General features: G+C 40.8%; 1 protein-coding gene, 1 long non-coding RNA gene and 1 pseudogene across 7 annotated transcripts in view; 2 read left to right on the top strand and 1 right to left on the bottom strand.

The window, feature by feature from the left end:
- The window catches only part of unc-13, a 4,182,017-nt gene that overhangs the window by 917,070 nt on the left and 3,250,610 nt on the right, over window positions 1-14,337 (bottom strand). The gene's annotated exons all lie outside the window — the stretch shown is intronic.
- LOC137234365 (integrator complex subunit 2-like) lies at window positions 6,332-7,832 on the top strand (annotated as a pseudogene).
- LOC137234220 (uncharacterized) lies at window positions 7,933-12,779 on the top strand. The gene is made up of 3 exons (XR_010947733.1): window positions 7,933-8,814; window positions 8,883-9,036; window positions 12,464-12,779. It is a non-coding gene; the product is annotated as an uncharacterized lncRNA (long non-coding RNA).

Raw genomic sequence — 14,337 nt, 5'->3', positions numbered from 1 at the left:
AAATCCTCAAATCCTTTGCTGGCAGTACTTGGGGAAAAGACAAAGAACCGCTCATTACCACATACAAAGCAATTGGCCAGCCAATTGCGTGCTACGCGTCCCCTATATGGTCGCCAAGCCTAAAAACTACCCACAAGAAGAAGCTAGAGGCCTGCCAAAATACTGCTCTCAGAATCGCCACTGGCTGTATTCTTATGTCCCCAGAACACCGTCTACATAATCAGGAGAGAATACTCCCCATCAGGGAGAGAAATTAGATGCTAACCAAACAGTTCCTGTTGAATACCCAGAAAACTGGGCATCCCAACAGACATCAGATTGATGAGCCAACACCGCCTAGGGGCTTAAGGAGTCATCTCCGTAAGCATTTTGAGGAAATACGGCACCTGAGTACTCAGCCGTATGAAGCAAAAAAACACATGCAGGTCCTTTGTGAACCGCACAAATAGGCGTCGGACCTTTATGCCAGGTATTGCGCGGTGAATTCAGTACTCAAAGAACAGTACCCAAAACTTGCGGAGGAAGAACACATACTCCCCAGGGAAACGCGAGTCACTCTAGCTCAACTTCGTTCTGGATATTGTAACAGGTTAAACTCTTACCTATCCAGAATTAACCCCGACATACAAAATGTATGCCCCGCTTGCAATGTGTCCCCACATGACACCAGCCATCTCTTTAACTGTAATGTGGAACCAACGCCTCTAGCACCCCTTTCATTATGGTCCACCCCTGTTGAAACAGCAAGTTTCCTTGGACTCCCGTTAGAGGATATTGACGACAATTTGTGATCGGTCGCAGCTGTTAGGTGGGCGAAGCACTGCTACAACAACAACAACAACAACAATCTCAGCGAGGAGAAATTAAACCTAAACTAAAATTTCAATATCGAAAATTTGCTATTTCTTTTTTGCCCGTCTAAGAGTTAAAGATTATGATCAATTTTATCCAACCAAATTTACTTTAGTAGTTATTTGTGGTTTTTTCTATGGCAACTATTGTATATATGGTTTGCGGAGGTCGCATAAAAGGGGTCAAAGATTAACCGCCGCCGATAGGAGCGCCAGCAAAAAAAGTGAATTTAAGAGAACGGGGGGCAGTTGGAGCTAAGAGAGTCTCCCAAACATAGGCAAAGTCAAAGCTTTGGTTTTTGGTTTCCTCGATTTTTTTTCTCAAAAGAGCGAACATTTTGTGGAACTAGGTCAGTTTTAACAGCTGATAATATGGATTTTTATGTTAACGTGTTGTTAAAATGCAAAAACATAGTTACCATAAAATGATCCTAATGTTCATGGTTCAAAGGTAAGTATAACGGTTTGACAAAAGGTGAGTATTGAGTAATTAATTAGAGGTGGTTACAAAATCAATTAACATTACATTATTTAGGTATGTATGAACCTAGGAAGATGGTTCAATTGCAATTTCTTCAAAAAAAAATTCTTTTCATTAGGTTGTTCTTCTTCTTCCCTTTTTTGCTAGTGATATAATTATTTGAAGTGAAATTAAGTATTAATAAATATTTGCTTACTCTATTTAAATTTTAAAAGGTTGCATAAGGGTAAGTATTAAGCTAAAATAGTGAAAGTAGGTATTATGGCAAGGTAAGTATGCGCATGTACCTATACATGCAACTGGAATCAAAATCTTTTTTTAAACGGTTTTATTTAGGTTGACTTCACAGGCTGCACGGGTGCACGGCCATTGTTTTGTAATTGAAATTAAGTAACTTCCCGATAAGCTACAAGCTTGAAACTTGGAATATAGTTCAGAACCCAATGACAATGCAATAATAACAAAAAATCGCCGCTAGGTGGCGCAAGGATCGAGACAAGGAAAAATCGTATTTGTGGTCCGATTTGTCTCACATATGGAACACATAATACATTCAAGAATAGAAGGCGACCTATGAAAAAAATCGCCGCTAGGTGGCGCAAGGATCGAGACATTAAAAAAAATCGTATTTGTGGTTCGATTTGGTCCATATTTGGAACACATAATACATACATGGATAGAAAGCGACCTATGATGTCCGATTTGGCTCATATTTGGAACAAATATTACATACAGTCCCGTAGAAGTGAGATCAAAATATTTTGGAGTTGGGGGAGGGACAAGCATACGTGGCACAGAGTCGAGTAAAGGCTTTGGAAGTATTATGTATTGAGGACTTAGATTGTAACAAATTGTCAGGAAAGAGTCCTTGTAATAATGAGTCACTAAATGAACTAAATAGAATGAGAAATAATAGGAAATTAAATAAAGACAAAAACTTCGAGAGAAGGCATTTAGGGGACGACAACGGGATGTCAGCATTCATAAGGTTAGGTATTGTTATGATTTTTCTGGCTTCAGGAGTACCACCGCAGCAACAGCAGCTTCACATTTATGTTTGCAGACCACAAATACGATTTTCGTGAATATCTCGATCCTTGCGCCACCTAGCGGCGATTTTTTTCATAGGTCACTTTCTATTCTTGTATGTATGATGTGTTCCAAATATGAGCCAAATTGAACCACAAATACGATTTTTTAAATATCTCGATCCCTGTGCCACCTAGCGGTAATTTTTTTTCATAGGTCGCTTTCTATTCTTGTATGTGTTATGTGTTCCAAATATGAGCCAAATCGGACCACAAATACGATTGTTGTGAATATCTCGTTCCTTGCGCCACCTAGCGGAATTTTTTTCATAGGTCGTTTTCTTTTCTTGATTATATTGTGTGTTCCAAATATGAGCCAAATCGGCCAAATTTTTTTTCTTATTATTGCATTGTCATCGGGTTCTGAACTATATTCCAAGTATAAGCTTGCAGCTTATCGGGAAGTTACTTAAATTTCAATTACAAAAAAGTACTGTCCATCCAGCCTGTCAAGTCAACCTAAATAAAACCGTTTAAAAATGTTGTATTTTCACATACACATGTACATGTTCGCCATCGGGACAACAACTCTGCAATTCCGGGATGATTAACTTATATAAAAGCTATGATGTTTGCCATCTCATGTATATTTGTTGTTTAAGATGTTTGTTTACGATTTCTGGTCTTTTATTTGCTTACATTTTCTGTTTATATTCAGTTTACAGCACACTTATTACATTTGATTAGTGAATAGCTTTTTTAGTCTTGTTAGAGTATTCTGTTTTTTATACCCAGCTGTACTTGTGCACAGGGTATTATAACTTTGATTGGATAACGGTTGGCTGTACAGGTATAAAGGAATCGAGATAGATATAGACTTCCATATATCAAAATCATCAGTATCGAAAAAAATGTGTCCGTTAACAAGATAACTTGAGTAAATATTGAGATATCTTCACCAAATTTGCTACACGAGCTTATCTGGACCAAGAATAGATTGGTATTGAAAATGAAATCGGATGTTCGGCCTGGGTGCGTATGCTCCTGAGTCGTAGGTCGGCGCACCGGGGTCGATCTCAGTGGGAAAGTGGCGTGTAGAATAATGAAATAAACAAATAGGCGAGAATTTCTCGTTATAAAGGATGATATTTATTCAGTAAAGATAAATAGCTAGGGTACAATATTACCTGAGTATAAAACGGCAGAGATCGTTGGCGGCAGATGCGTGCTGGTTGGCTGTTGAAATCAAAGAGGCCGGTTGTATAGCAAGCTACAACCGTTGACCCGCAAAATCCTCCGTTTTGGAGGGGAAAGGCACCCACACATCAACCCCGACATGCATATGCATGAGTGCTGACAAAAAGCACACATAAACGTGCATGTACATGCATGCACATGCATGAGGGTGATGGTGTGGGTGGTTATAAATTAATTCGAGTATCGAGTATCCATTTGCAGAGTTGCATTGGGGGGGTCGCAATCAGATGCGGAAAAGTTAGGCATCCTGCCTAAACATGCCGGCCCCCCTTGCGATACGCAACATCGTTTTCCGCCAATGACCTCCGCTGAAACGAGAAAAATTATTATAAGACTTACACACTAAACTTAATCTAAATGAGGAGTTCGTCTGCGACGCAAAATGGCCGGGAATCCTTTCCGACTTGCCTAGCATGCCACCTAAGCTAGGAGGATAAAAGTTAACGGTGATGAACAGATGTAAGTGAATATTTCTTGCCATTGAATTATACATAATTCTTAACTATAGAAATTCAGAATGTAATATGTGTATTGTCGATGGCCAGTAAGGCTGGACGAAGAGGCCGAGGTCTCCGTTCCAGAGTGGCACCATTGTTTGTTATTCTTTGGTTTTTTTTTTTGTCGGTCCGGATGGAGAGGCCGAGGTCTCCATTCCAGATTTGCGGTTTTTTTGTTGGTTGGACGAAGAGGCAGAGGTCTCCGTTCCAGACTCGAGGGTTTTGAGGTTTTTTCTGGGCTGGACGAAGAGGCCGAGGTCTCCGTTCCAGCGTATAACGTGTCGTGTCGCTCTCAGGGCGACTGTGGCATTTTATGGATGTGCCAGGGCGAGTGGCCGTGAGGTTGGTTGGGTGATGCGCGTTTTCGCCGCAGCGCATGTATTTCGTCAGTTGTGTATTATATTGTTACCCTACAAAACCCCTGGTTACAAACCTACCCACGCCCATGCAAATGTGACTACGAATATAACCTGTCACCGTAAAATGACTAGTCAAATGACGTGGAGCGACGAGAGCGTTTTTGCAGAATAGTTAGTGCTGTGATTTCGAGCAACTTATATATTTCAACATAACCAGCAAGATTGCGGTGTGTGGGAGGTTTGGAGCGGACGTGATTCCAAGCCACCCGCGCAAAATTACTTGTTTTCGTGATACGCGTGGTGTTTTATTAACAAACGTACGTTAAAATGTGAATAAACCGAGTTTAAACGAACCGTAGCGGCTGACGACGGTATTGGTTTAATTTTGTGCGACAGCTCATGACGAATAGCGAACATCGTAATTAAATTGGAAAGTGTACCAACTGCCGGTGCTTGCGTGCAGATTGGCGATGCGTTCTTCACGACGCGTTCTATCTGCACGTATCATTTTGAGATGGCGTGCAACCCTGTCGTGTATTTATTGGTCAGCTGACAGCTGGTATGGTGAATTTGTGGCGTGCGAATATATATACATATATGTATTTGCTTGCCCTTGAAAAAAAACTAGGTCACTGGGGCAGTAGCACACTAGGCCGGTAGAAACAGTTGACTTTTTTCCATTTCGGGATTTTGTCGTGTCGGGATTCTTTTATTTCGGGACCCGTATTGTTTTTGTACCGAGCCCTTATAATGACTGTTCGTGATGTTTGTTGTTGAGAAACAACAAGTCCTGCCCCCCGCCAAAAAACAGGCAGTACCGACGGCAAAAAAAATCAAAAAATCAAAAAAAATTTTTTTTGTTGTTTTTTTTTTATTTGTAAATGAGAGCAATTAATTTTTTAAGGAGGTGTTTGCCTTTATTTTTTGTGCGTAAGTATGTTTTGGGACTGCCCGGGTCAAAAAAGCCGATCCCGATTTTGTTCCTTTTGCGGGTTTTCGGTATCAGTGTGCGTCATTTGATGCAGCACTAATAGAATATGCCGAACCAAGTAGGCATACATACATACATATGTATATACGTTGGTTACAAATATGCCTTCCAGTATAGAGAATGAAGCAAAAACAAAAATGAATCGAAAGATTTATTTTACCGTTTTTGCTTCAATTCATGTGGAATTTTACGCGTTGCTGGACACAAGGGTAAGTAGTAAAACATTTTGCAATAAGTTTATTTCAATAACTATTTTTTATGTTATTTCAGATTTTTAATAAATTTTCTTTTCTTTTTCAGGTGACTGGTGGTGGAGATGCAGAACAGTGGATGGGTAAGTATGCCGGTATCGTTCCATTTTAATAATTTTACAAATTTTCTAATTTCTTTTCATTGTTATTTATTTTATATTTTCAGGTACCCTGCCACACCTTGGGTGGTTTGCTGGCACCACCTGAGTGAAGGACTCGATTTCGAGAGGGTGGTAAATCAAAAAATGGTATGAATTCGCCATGCCACACACAATTTCCTACTGATCACTGTCCAATATACAAGTGCACATTTCTTCAGCATGCATTTTGTCTACGGGGAGTTAGCTAATGAATCTAATGATCCTAAAATGATAGACCAAAATACCCCATGAGTGGATACCGATTAGTACCCGCCCAATCAATTGGATACAAAAACACATACATTCTGGCGCTTATCCGCGTGATTTGTTATCACAAATGTTGCCTTCCCATACCCAACCACTAGCGCCCGGTGTAAACGATATGCTGTTGTGGCGCATATTGGCACGTCGTCAAAAAATATGTTACATTAGCACATTTGAGAATGCACAAGATATCAACAACTTCCTCTAAATAAATTCCGTCATCTATGTTAAAACTTTGTCTTAAATTTCCTGAAGACTTGATTGCATTCTTGACGGGTATGCTGTTGGGCAATGATCAAAATGTTCGCACATGGTTTGCTATTTATATACGTTCAAGCCAAAAAAGAAAAAGCGATGCTTTGAATTTAGTACGAGTCGAACTCCTACAACAATTACAAAAAAAATGTACAAAAGTCTCTCAATCCAAGCAGTGATGAAGATTATACTGTGCAAGGTGTGGTGTTAATGCGTTTGTATTGTGCTCTTCGGGGAATAGCTGGGCTCAAGTTTAACGATGACGAAGTTAACATTTTATCACAACTGGTAACTAGCCGACCACAGCCTACACAATCAGGAGTTCGGTTTGTTTCGTTGGCACTTTGTATGCTAATTGCTTGTCCATCTCTTGTATCTACAACAGCTTTCGAAAACAAATCAGTTGAATGGTTACAATGGATTATAAAAGAAGACAAATTTTTTGGTAAAAAATCACATACATCGGCATCGCTAGGCGAAATGCTACTTTTACTCGCAATACACTTTCATGGCAATCAAATTACAGCTATAAGCGAGTTGGTCTGTTCAACATTGGCTATGAAAATTCCAATACGCCCAAATAGTACCAATCGCATAAAACAAGTTTTTACCCAAGATTTATTTACCGAGCAGGTGGTTGCGTCTCACGCAGTTCGTGTTCCGGTTACGCCAAACTTAAATGCTAATATTTCTGGATATCTTTCGGTGCATTGTATACACCCGTTATTGAAATCTCGCGCATTTTGAAGCACAAAGTTCCCATTAAATCATGGATTCACAAACATTTGTAATGCTATTCGACCGATGCATCCTGTAATGCCAGCATTAATGGATGTATACGTTAACACATTAATAGTACCAAATCCTTTGGGAAAAATTAATGTTGACCACATGCATAAACCATTTTCCGAAAATGACATATTATACATTTTTGAGTCATCGAAAGAAGTTACATTTGATGGTAGTAGCGTTTTTGGCGCATCACAAATACTTGCCTCTGGAGCATCTACTACAGAAATAGATGAAACAATGAGAATAAAAATTAGTTGTCCTTTAACAGCACAATTGCTTATTTTATATTATTTGGTACTTTATGAAGATACTCGTCTCTCTAATACCCATAATCAAAACATGGCTTTAAGAAAAGTGAAGGAATATTCAAATAGCTTCTTGGCTGAACTTCCAATGAAATACTTGTTGCAAAAAGCAGAACAATATCAAAACGATTATGCTGGGTTATTTCATCCCTTACTTCGTTTGATTATATCAAACTATCCCCCTCTAAGCATGGTCGATGACTGGATGGAAGGGCATTATACATCCATGTCGGTAACATCAAATTTGATGATAAAAAAAAAACAATCAAAAAAAAGAAAGATTGTGTTGACTGGTGCTGGTGTTCCGGTGTCGTGGGTGTACCAGATTTTCGTTCAATCGGTGGTATTTATAGTCGGTTAGTAAAAGATTTTCCTAGTTTACCTGATCCTCAAGCTATGTTCGATCTCAATTACTTTCCACGCGAGCCAAGACCATTCTCTTTTTTTTTTTTTATTTGCGCGTAATCTATCTCGTGGACAATTTAAGCCATCGCCAGGTCATCGTTTTATAAAGTTGCTTGAGAACAAAACAGAATTTTCTGCGTAATTATACACAATATTGACACACTTGGACAGGTAGCTGGCAATAAAAAATGTCAGAGTATCATGGATCATTTTCAACTGCTTCCTGTACCAATTGCAAAGTCAAATGTACTAGAGACGCGTGGTGTCCAATCACGTAACGCAAAGTGGATTATACCTGAAACGTATGGAGAGAGTCCACCGCCGGGTAGAGCACGTACCGGTGTAACCTTTACACGTAAAACTACCAGTAGATTGAACTTATTAATATCCGGCGGTATGAGTGGTTGTCGTTTATGTGGTCTATGGCTTTTGGGTATTGATTTTATGACGTGGTAAACCGCGCACAAGCGAACATGCACCATTGCCACGCTCTTTACATAGCGCCACAATGATATGTAACAAAAAATGTATATATTTGGTGGGGTTTTGGTTAAAGATGCACAGACCTTTGTGTGTACAAGGTGGCATGTTAATTCAACAGACAACGCTATTGATTAGACATGGAAATGGCGCCAATACATCGGTTAGATGGGTGGGCAGCACAATATATAATACAGCAGAATCTTCTATAGTACGCCCTTGGTATTAACTATCGATGTCTATAGGTGGAGTATTAATTTACAGATTTTTTCTTTAATTGTGGTGGGTCAATCTATAATCTCGACTTGGACGCAATGAAACAGATGCATAACTGACCTACATGTCGCAATCAAAAACTCAAGACCCATCCAGTGGGCAGTAACGCATATGTGTAAAGAAAGGGAAAAAGGTCGGCCAACACTCGAGCGGTTAATCAAACTTACTTGAATTTCAATTAGGTAAAATATCTTTTCTTTGGTAAATATCTTGCCATTACCTGTCTTCATATTACTTATTTTTCACGCAGAACTATTACTAAACATTTTGTGATATGGCGAGTACCTTACACCGAAATATACTGGATTGCTGATTGGCAGGAATGCGAGGGATTCCTAAACGTTTATTTGCGCAGTACCTTCCTGTTTCGGAAAATACTCTTCATTACGCAGTGAATATAGTATGTGAGTACATTTTTAGTATTTAGAAAAATTAACCCATGCCTGTACAGATATCCCCCCGCCGATAAATTGTTCGGCGTGAACGCTAATATTCCTCACATGGACAAAGCATACGTTTAGCTCAATATCCGTGCGTTTATATTTATTACCAATGTGGCTCGTACTGCGATTGTATAGTAAAAGTCGGAAAGTTCCATCATTCCAGCGTACTGGTCGATACTGGTTCGTCCCAAGCGGTGCCTTCTAGCCAAATACTCTGCATGAGTATTTTTGCCACAATAACCATTTGGCGCAAGCCAGCCTAAAGGATCGAAAAGTTTGGCTATAGCGGATAGGACTGCTCTCTTCGTAATGTTTTCCGGGTTGTCCAGCGTCCCTGCTTTAAAATAAAATAAATCGGAGTGGGCATTCCATCGAATACCTAATGCTTTCACTGAACTGGTATCTTCGAATGCCAGGAAGTTTTCATTGAGCAGGTCTGCTTTGGGAATGTCCCTTAGAATGTCCTCTGAGTTGTAGGTCCATTTGCGAAGTGGAAAGCCCGCTGATTGTAGGACTTGACGAATTTCATCTCTGGCTTTAATAGTCGATGTGATCGTATGTCCACCCGCTAACACATCATCTACATACATGTATTCTCGCAGTATGCTAGCCGCGGTAGGGTGTGAGTTTGACACGTCGTCTGCCAGTTGTAGGAGCGTTCTTATCGCGAGATATGGAGCGCAATTCACTCCGAAGGTAACCGTCTTTAATTCATAAAGACTAATAGGGTCATTCGGGGACGTGCGATGCACAATACGTTGAAATTTGGTGTGCTTATCGTTCACCCAAATTTGACGATACATCTTTTCGATGTCGCTATTGAAGACAAAACGGTATAGTCTCTATCGTAATATAAGTATGGGTAGATCGGCTTGTAGAACTGGGCCTGGGAGGAGAATATCGTTTAAGCTATTGCCGTTGGCCGTAGGGCTCGATGCGTTAAATACTACGCGTACCTTGGTGGTTGTACTTTCTGCTTTTACAACGGCGTGGTGGGGCAGGAAATAATTGTCCGAATCGTCGGATGGAATATTCTTTTCAATTTTTCTCATATGTCCGAGCGTTTCATATTCTGACAACACTCGAACATATTCTTTTCCTAAATCTGGGTTTTTTATTAGCCGCCCCTCATTCCGGAAGAATTGAGAGCATGCACGCTTCAGGGATGGTCCTAAGTTAATATTGTTAGGGTAATCCTGCCGGAATGGTAGTGACACGGTGTACCTTCCATTCTCACTTCGCTGCGTTGTTTCTTTAAATAGTTGTTCGCAGTACCTTTCATCCTCATTTAATATTTTATTTTTGGGTACATTTTCTACCTCCCAGAAAGCTTTGTGTTGATTGTCTAACGCAACCTCGTTGTAGAAAGACATAATGCTCTTCGTTGGATTCGGTGATTCGATACGACCGGTCAGTATCCAACCGAACACTGTCTCTTGGGCTAAGAGTGTGTTTAGCACATTCTTTTTTATACCGTTCATTATAATTTGGGGATATATGTCTCCGCCAAGTATGAGGTCTACGTCTTCGTTGACGTAGAACCTCTTGTCTGCCAGAACTAAGTCTGGGAATGCCTGCATAGTCATTGCGTTGATATGGCAGGATGGAAGATTCCCAGTGAGTTTCGTTAGAACTAGTACGGGTGTAGTCAGGCTGAAGCAGGGATCCACTGGTGAACGTAGTTCGATGTTGGATGCTTCTTTCACCTGAGCTGACACCGCATTTGTGATGCCTGAAACATGGGCATGCATTTTCCTCGCTGGCAAATTGATTCTGCGTTTCAGTCTTTCAGTTATAAAGGAACATTCAGACCCAGAATCAATTAATGCCCGCGCGGAGAAGTCGGTACCATTATGGTGAATGTGTACGCGAGCAGTTCCTAATAGCACGCCTGTGCTGGAATTGGCATGGCAGGATTTGACATTCTGATTCGCAGAGGAAGGTGGTTGTCCCGATTCCTGTCTTTTCCTTGCCTGTGCCGAAGTTGACGGGGCATTATCCGCATCTTTGAAGGGATTTCGTACCGCCGGTTGCTGAAGTGTGTCCGCATGCAGGAGCGTGTGGTGACGAGAGTGGCATTTGGAACAGTTGTATGAACTGGTGCACCTCGTCACTGTGTGTCCTGGGGATAAACAATTCAGGCAGCCATTTGTGGATTTGACGAATTTAATCCTTTCTACTGGGTTTAAATCGCAAAAACGTGAACAGTTGCGTAATCTGTGCTCCGTAGATTTGCACATTTTACACATTGATTTTGTTGGTTGCTTGGTTACTTTGGTTTGAAAAGCACCAAGCCTTTTTGTAGGGTTTTCCGTCGACTGGCGCGACGTGTTTGATTTTTGCACTTTAGAAGTGGCATTCCCTGTAAAACCAGACACGGTTTCAAGTTCTGGAAACGATTTGACAAGAATTTGTCCATATCCTCCCACTTGGATATGTCCGTCTTGTGGTCAATGCTCTGCTCCCATAGAGCCAGCGTATTCTCAGGTAATTTTGTCGAACATAAATAAGTAATAATCGCATCCCAATTTGAAACGTCAATCTGATGTGTCTTTAAGAATGCTAAACAATTATTTATGTCGCGCTGTAAGGTTTTGATTGAGCTGCCGCACTCACTATCTATCTTTTTTAAATTAAACAAAATTTGTAGTTGTGAGTTTACGAGAATCCGTTTATTCTCGTATCTCTCACATAGGTTTTTCCAGGCTGTTTCGAAGCCTTCATTTGTCAAAGGACATTTCTTGACAATGTCCTTTGCCTCACCTTGGGTTTTTTGGTTAAGGTGGAATAACTTTTCTACCGGGCTTAAGCGACTGTTATTTTTATAGATGGCCGTGAACAGGTCACGAAACGTTGGCCAAGATAGGTAGTCGCCCTTGAATACCTCAGTATCGCAAGCTGGCAGGCGGATACTGTGTTCGCGCCCGCGTTCTCCCTCAGGTTTGACTGCCCTATCTTTTTCCTCCTTCAATTTGGCTTGAAGTTCAGCCATGTTTGACATGCATCTCAGGAATACGGCATATGCCGCTTTATGCTTGATCTTGACCGCTGCAATTTTCTTTGCGTCGAGCGTGTCAGAGCCAAGCAACTCCTCTAGGGCGTTCTCTGCTTTTTCCCACTTAGCTTGCAACTCTTTTTGCTGTATTGCAAGAGTGTGTACAGTGTGCAGAGCCGCATTGATGTCATTAAAATCGGCCTCGAATTCGATTATTCGATCGGCCAATCTAATATATGATTCCATGTTCATGGATTAAAATTGTGATCAAATTAAAAGGGGTTGTAAAACTGAAAAAACCTGTGCGAATCACCCAACCAACAACGATTAAAATATAGAAGAAACTCTTTATTTAACGCTTTCAATTTGTTTATTTTTTCACTGACTTTGCAGCTTATTTGTGCCGAAAACCAGGGAGAAGGGGAGAGCAACAACAACGTCTTTTGTGGAATTAAAGGGGGCCACTCGCCACTTCAACGTTCAAATTTGTTATAAATAAGTGCGCGCGCTGATATAACAACTCGACGAAAAGTGTAAAAACTCAGTGAAAACTGTTGTAAAAACTGTGTCGATTGAATTAGTGAAAATTAAAGTGCTTGAAAAGAAAATGAAAATTGCCACAGCCGTATGGCGTGAGATTTTAATGTGAATGTGAGGTTATGTACACCTCTTCCTTGTGCTGTGTCCGGAGAGCCTTACCGCTGGTGGGGGGACAGACCAGATAGTCACAAGGAATGTTAAACGACGTTTATGCAACGCGTTTGCACTTATTTTCCTTTTCGGCACTAAATTTTTTACACCTTTCGCGGTCAATCAGAAATCACTACGCACTCTAAATTGATTTTTCGCACTTTTTATTTGTTGTTTTAACCAAAAAAATGTGGCAAGAAATATTGCACTTACTCAGGTATTTTTTGGTGACTTGTATACTGGTGATGTGGCAAGTAGCTTATGGTATTGTAGTGGCTTCAGCTGGCTCAGTGTTTTTTCTTTTCACGTTTTGGTGTTATGTAGTGATATGTGCGATGATGTGAGAAGATGACTCGGTGTTTTTTGACGCTGGTATGATATCATAAACTTTTCGTTGGTGGGCAAACTTCTTTTTCGGATGACTTTATTTGTGATTTTGTGGTACGGTCAGCTATGATTATTTGTAATGTGGACTGTATATGCGCTTTAATTCCTTTCTCGGGGAGAAGGACCAAATGTTCGGCCGGGGTGTGTATGCTCCTGAGTCGTAGGTCGGCGCACCGGGGTCGATCTCAGTGGGAATGTGGGTTTGCCTTGCGCATACGTGTCTCGAAGCCAATGGTCCGCGTATACGATTCGCATGGGGTGAGACATAATTTGCGGTTGTGAATGTGTACTTTCGTGCGCGAATCCCTTCGAGTTTTTCGGTTCACTTTTGGACTTTTCCAAAACATTTTCCCGCAGCAGTTGAAAAGCTGGCTGGTGTCATGTGGGGTGCTGACACAGGCTGTGAGGTATGCGTCTTGACCGGAGGTCATCCCGGACCCGTACAGTGTGTTCAGTTGGCTCCGGAGTATAAGATGCTTGCATCGGCCTGCGCAAATATGGCATTTTGACGACCAGCCGCGGAGGACGGGTTACAATAATGAAACACTATTTGAACCTACATCGCTAGGTTAGTTTTGGCTATAGGAAGTTGACTGTCTAAAAATAAAATCAAAAAGCTAACTAACTCAACTCCAGCTGCCACACCGGACATCAGTACACTTAGCTCCTCGGCAGATGGATAGCGCTACAATGGCCGCACAATTTAGTCGCCGTTTCGAACAACCTTTGCGTTCTGACAAAGGTCTGTATTGCGTTTTTCACATTAGTAGCCCCCGCTAGTCCAGTTCTATGGACCATTGCGCGAATCAACAAAAGAAATTGAAATATTAGGTATTAACATAGAAATGTTTCAAAGGTTATTAATTACATTTATGCTGGCGTAATACAAATTTTTTTTTTCAACGTTCGTGCAGTTTAACACGATCGGAAACTGATGAGGATACATTAAAGAAGCTGCTGCTTTGGGATCGTGGTAATCGTTCAGACTCCTACTTTATAGAAATTTCAGCCAATTCTATGAATTGCTCGAAGGACCAAATGTTCGGCCGGGGTGCGTATGCTCCTGAGTCGTAGGTCGGCGCACCGGGGTTGATCTCAGTGGGAATGTGGCGTGTAGAATAATGAAATAAACAAATAGGCGAGAATTTCTCGTTATAAAGGATGATCTTTATTCAGTAAAGATAAATAGC

Source organism: Eurosta solidaginis, chromosome X (genome assembly GCF_040869045.1).
Source record: "Eurosta solidaginis isolate ZX-2024a chromosome X, ASM4086904v1, whole genome shotgun sequence".
Lineage (NCBI taxonomy): Eukaryota > Metazoa > Arthropoda > Insecta > Diptera > Tephritidae > Eurosta > Eurosta solidaginis.
Note: the sequence above shows the minus strand (reverse complement) of the source record. Positions and strands in the feature narration are given on the sequence as shown.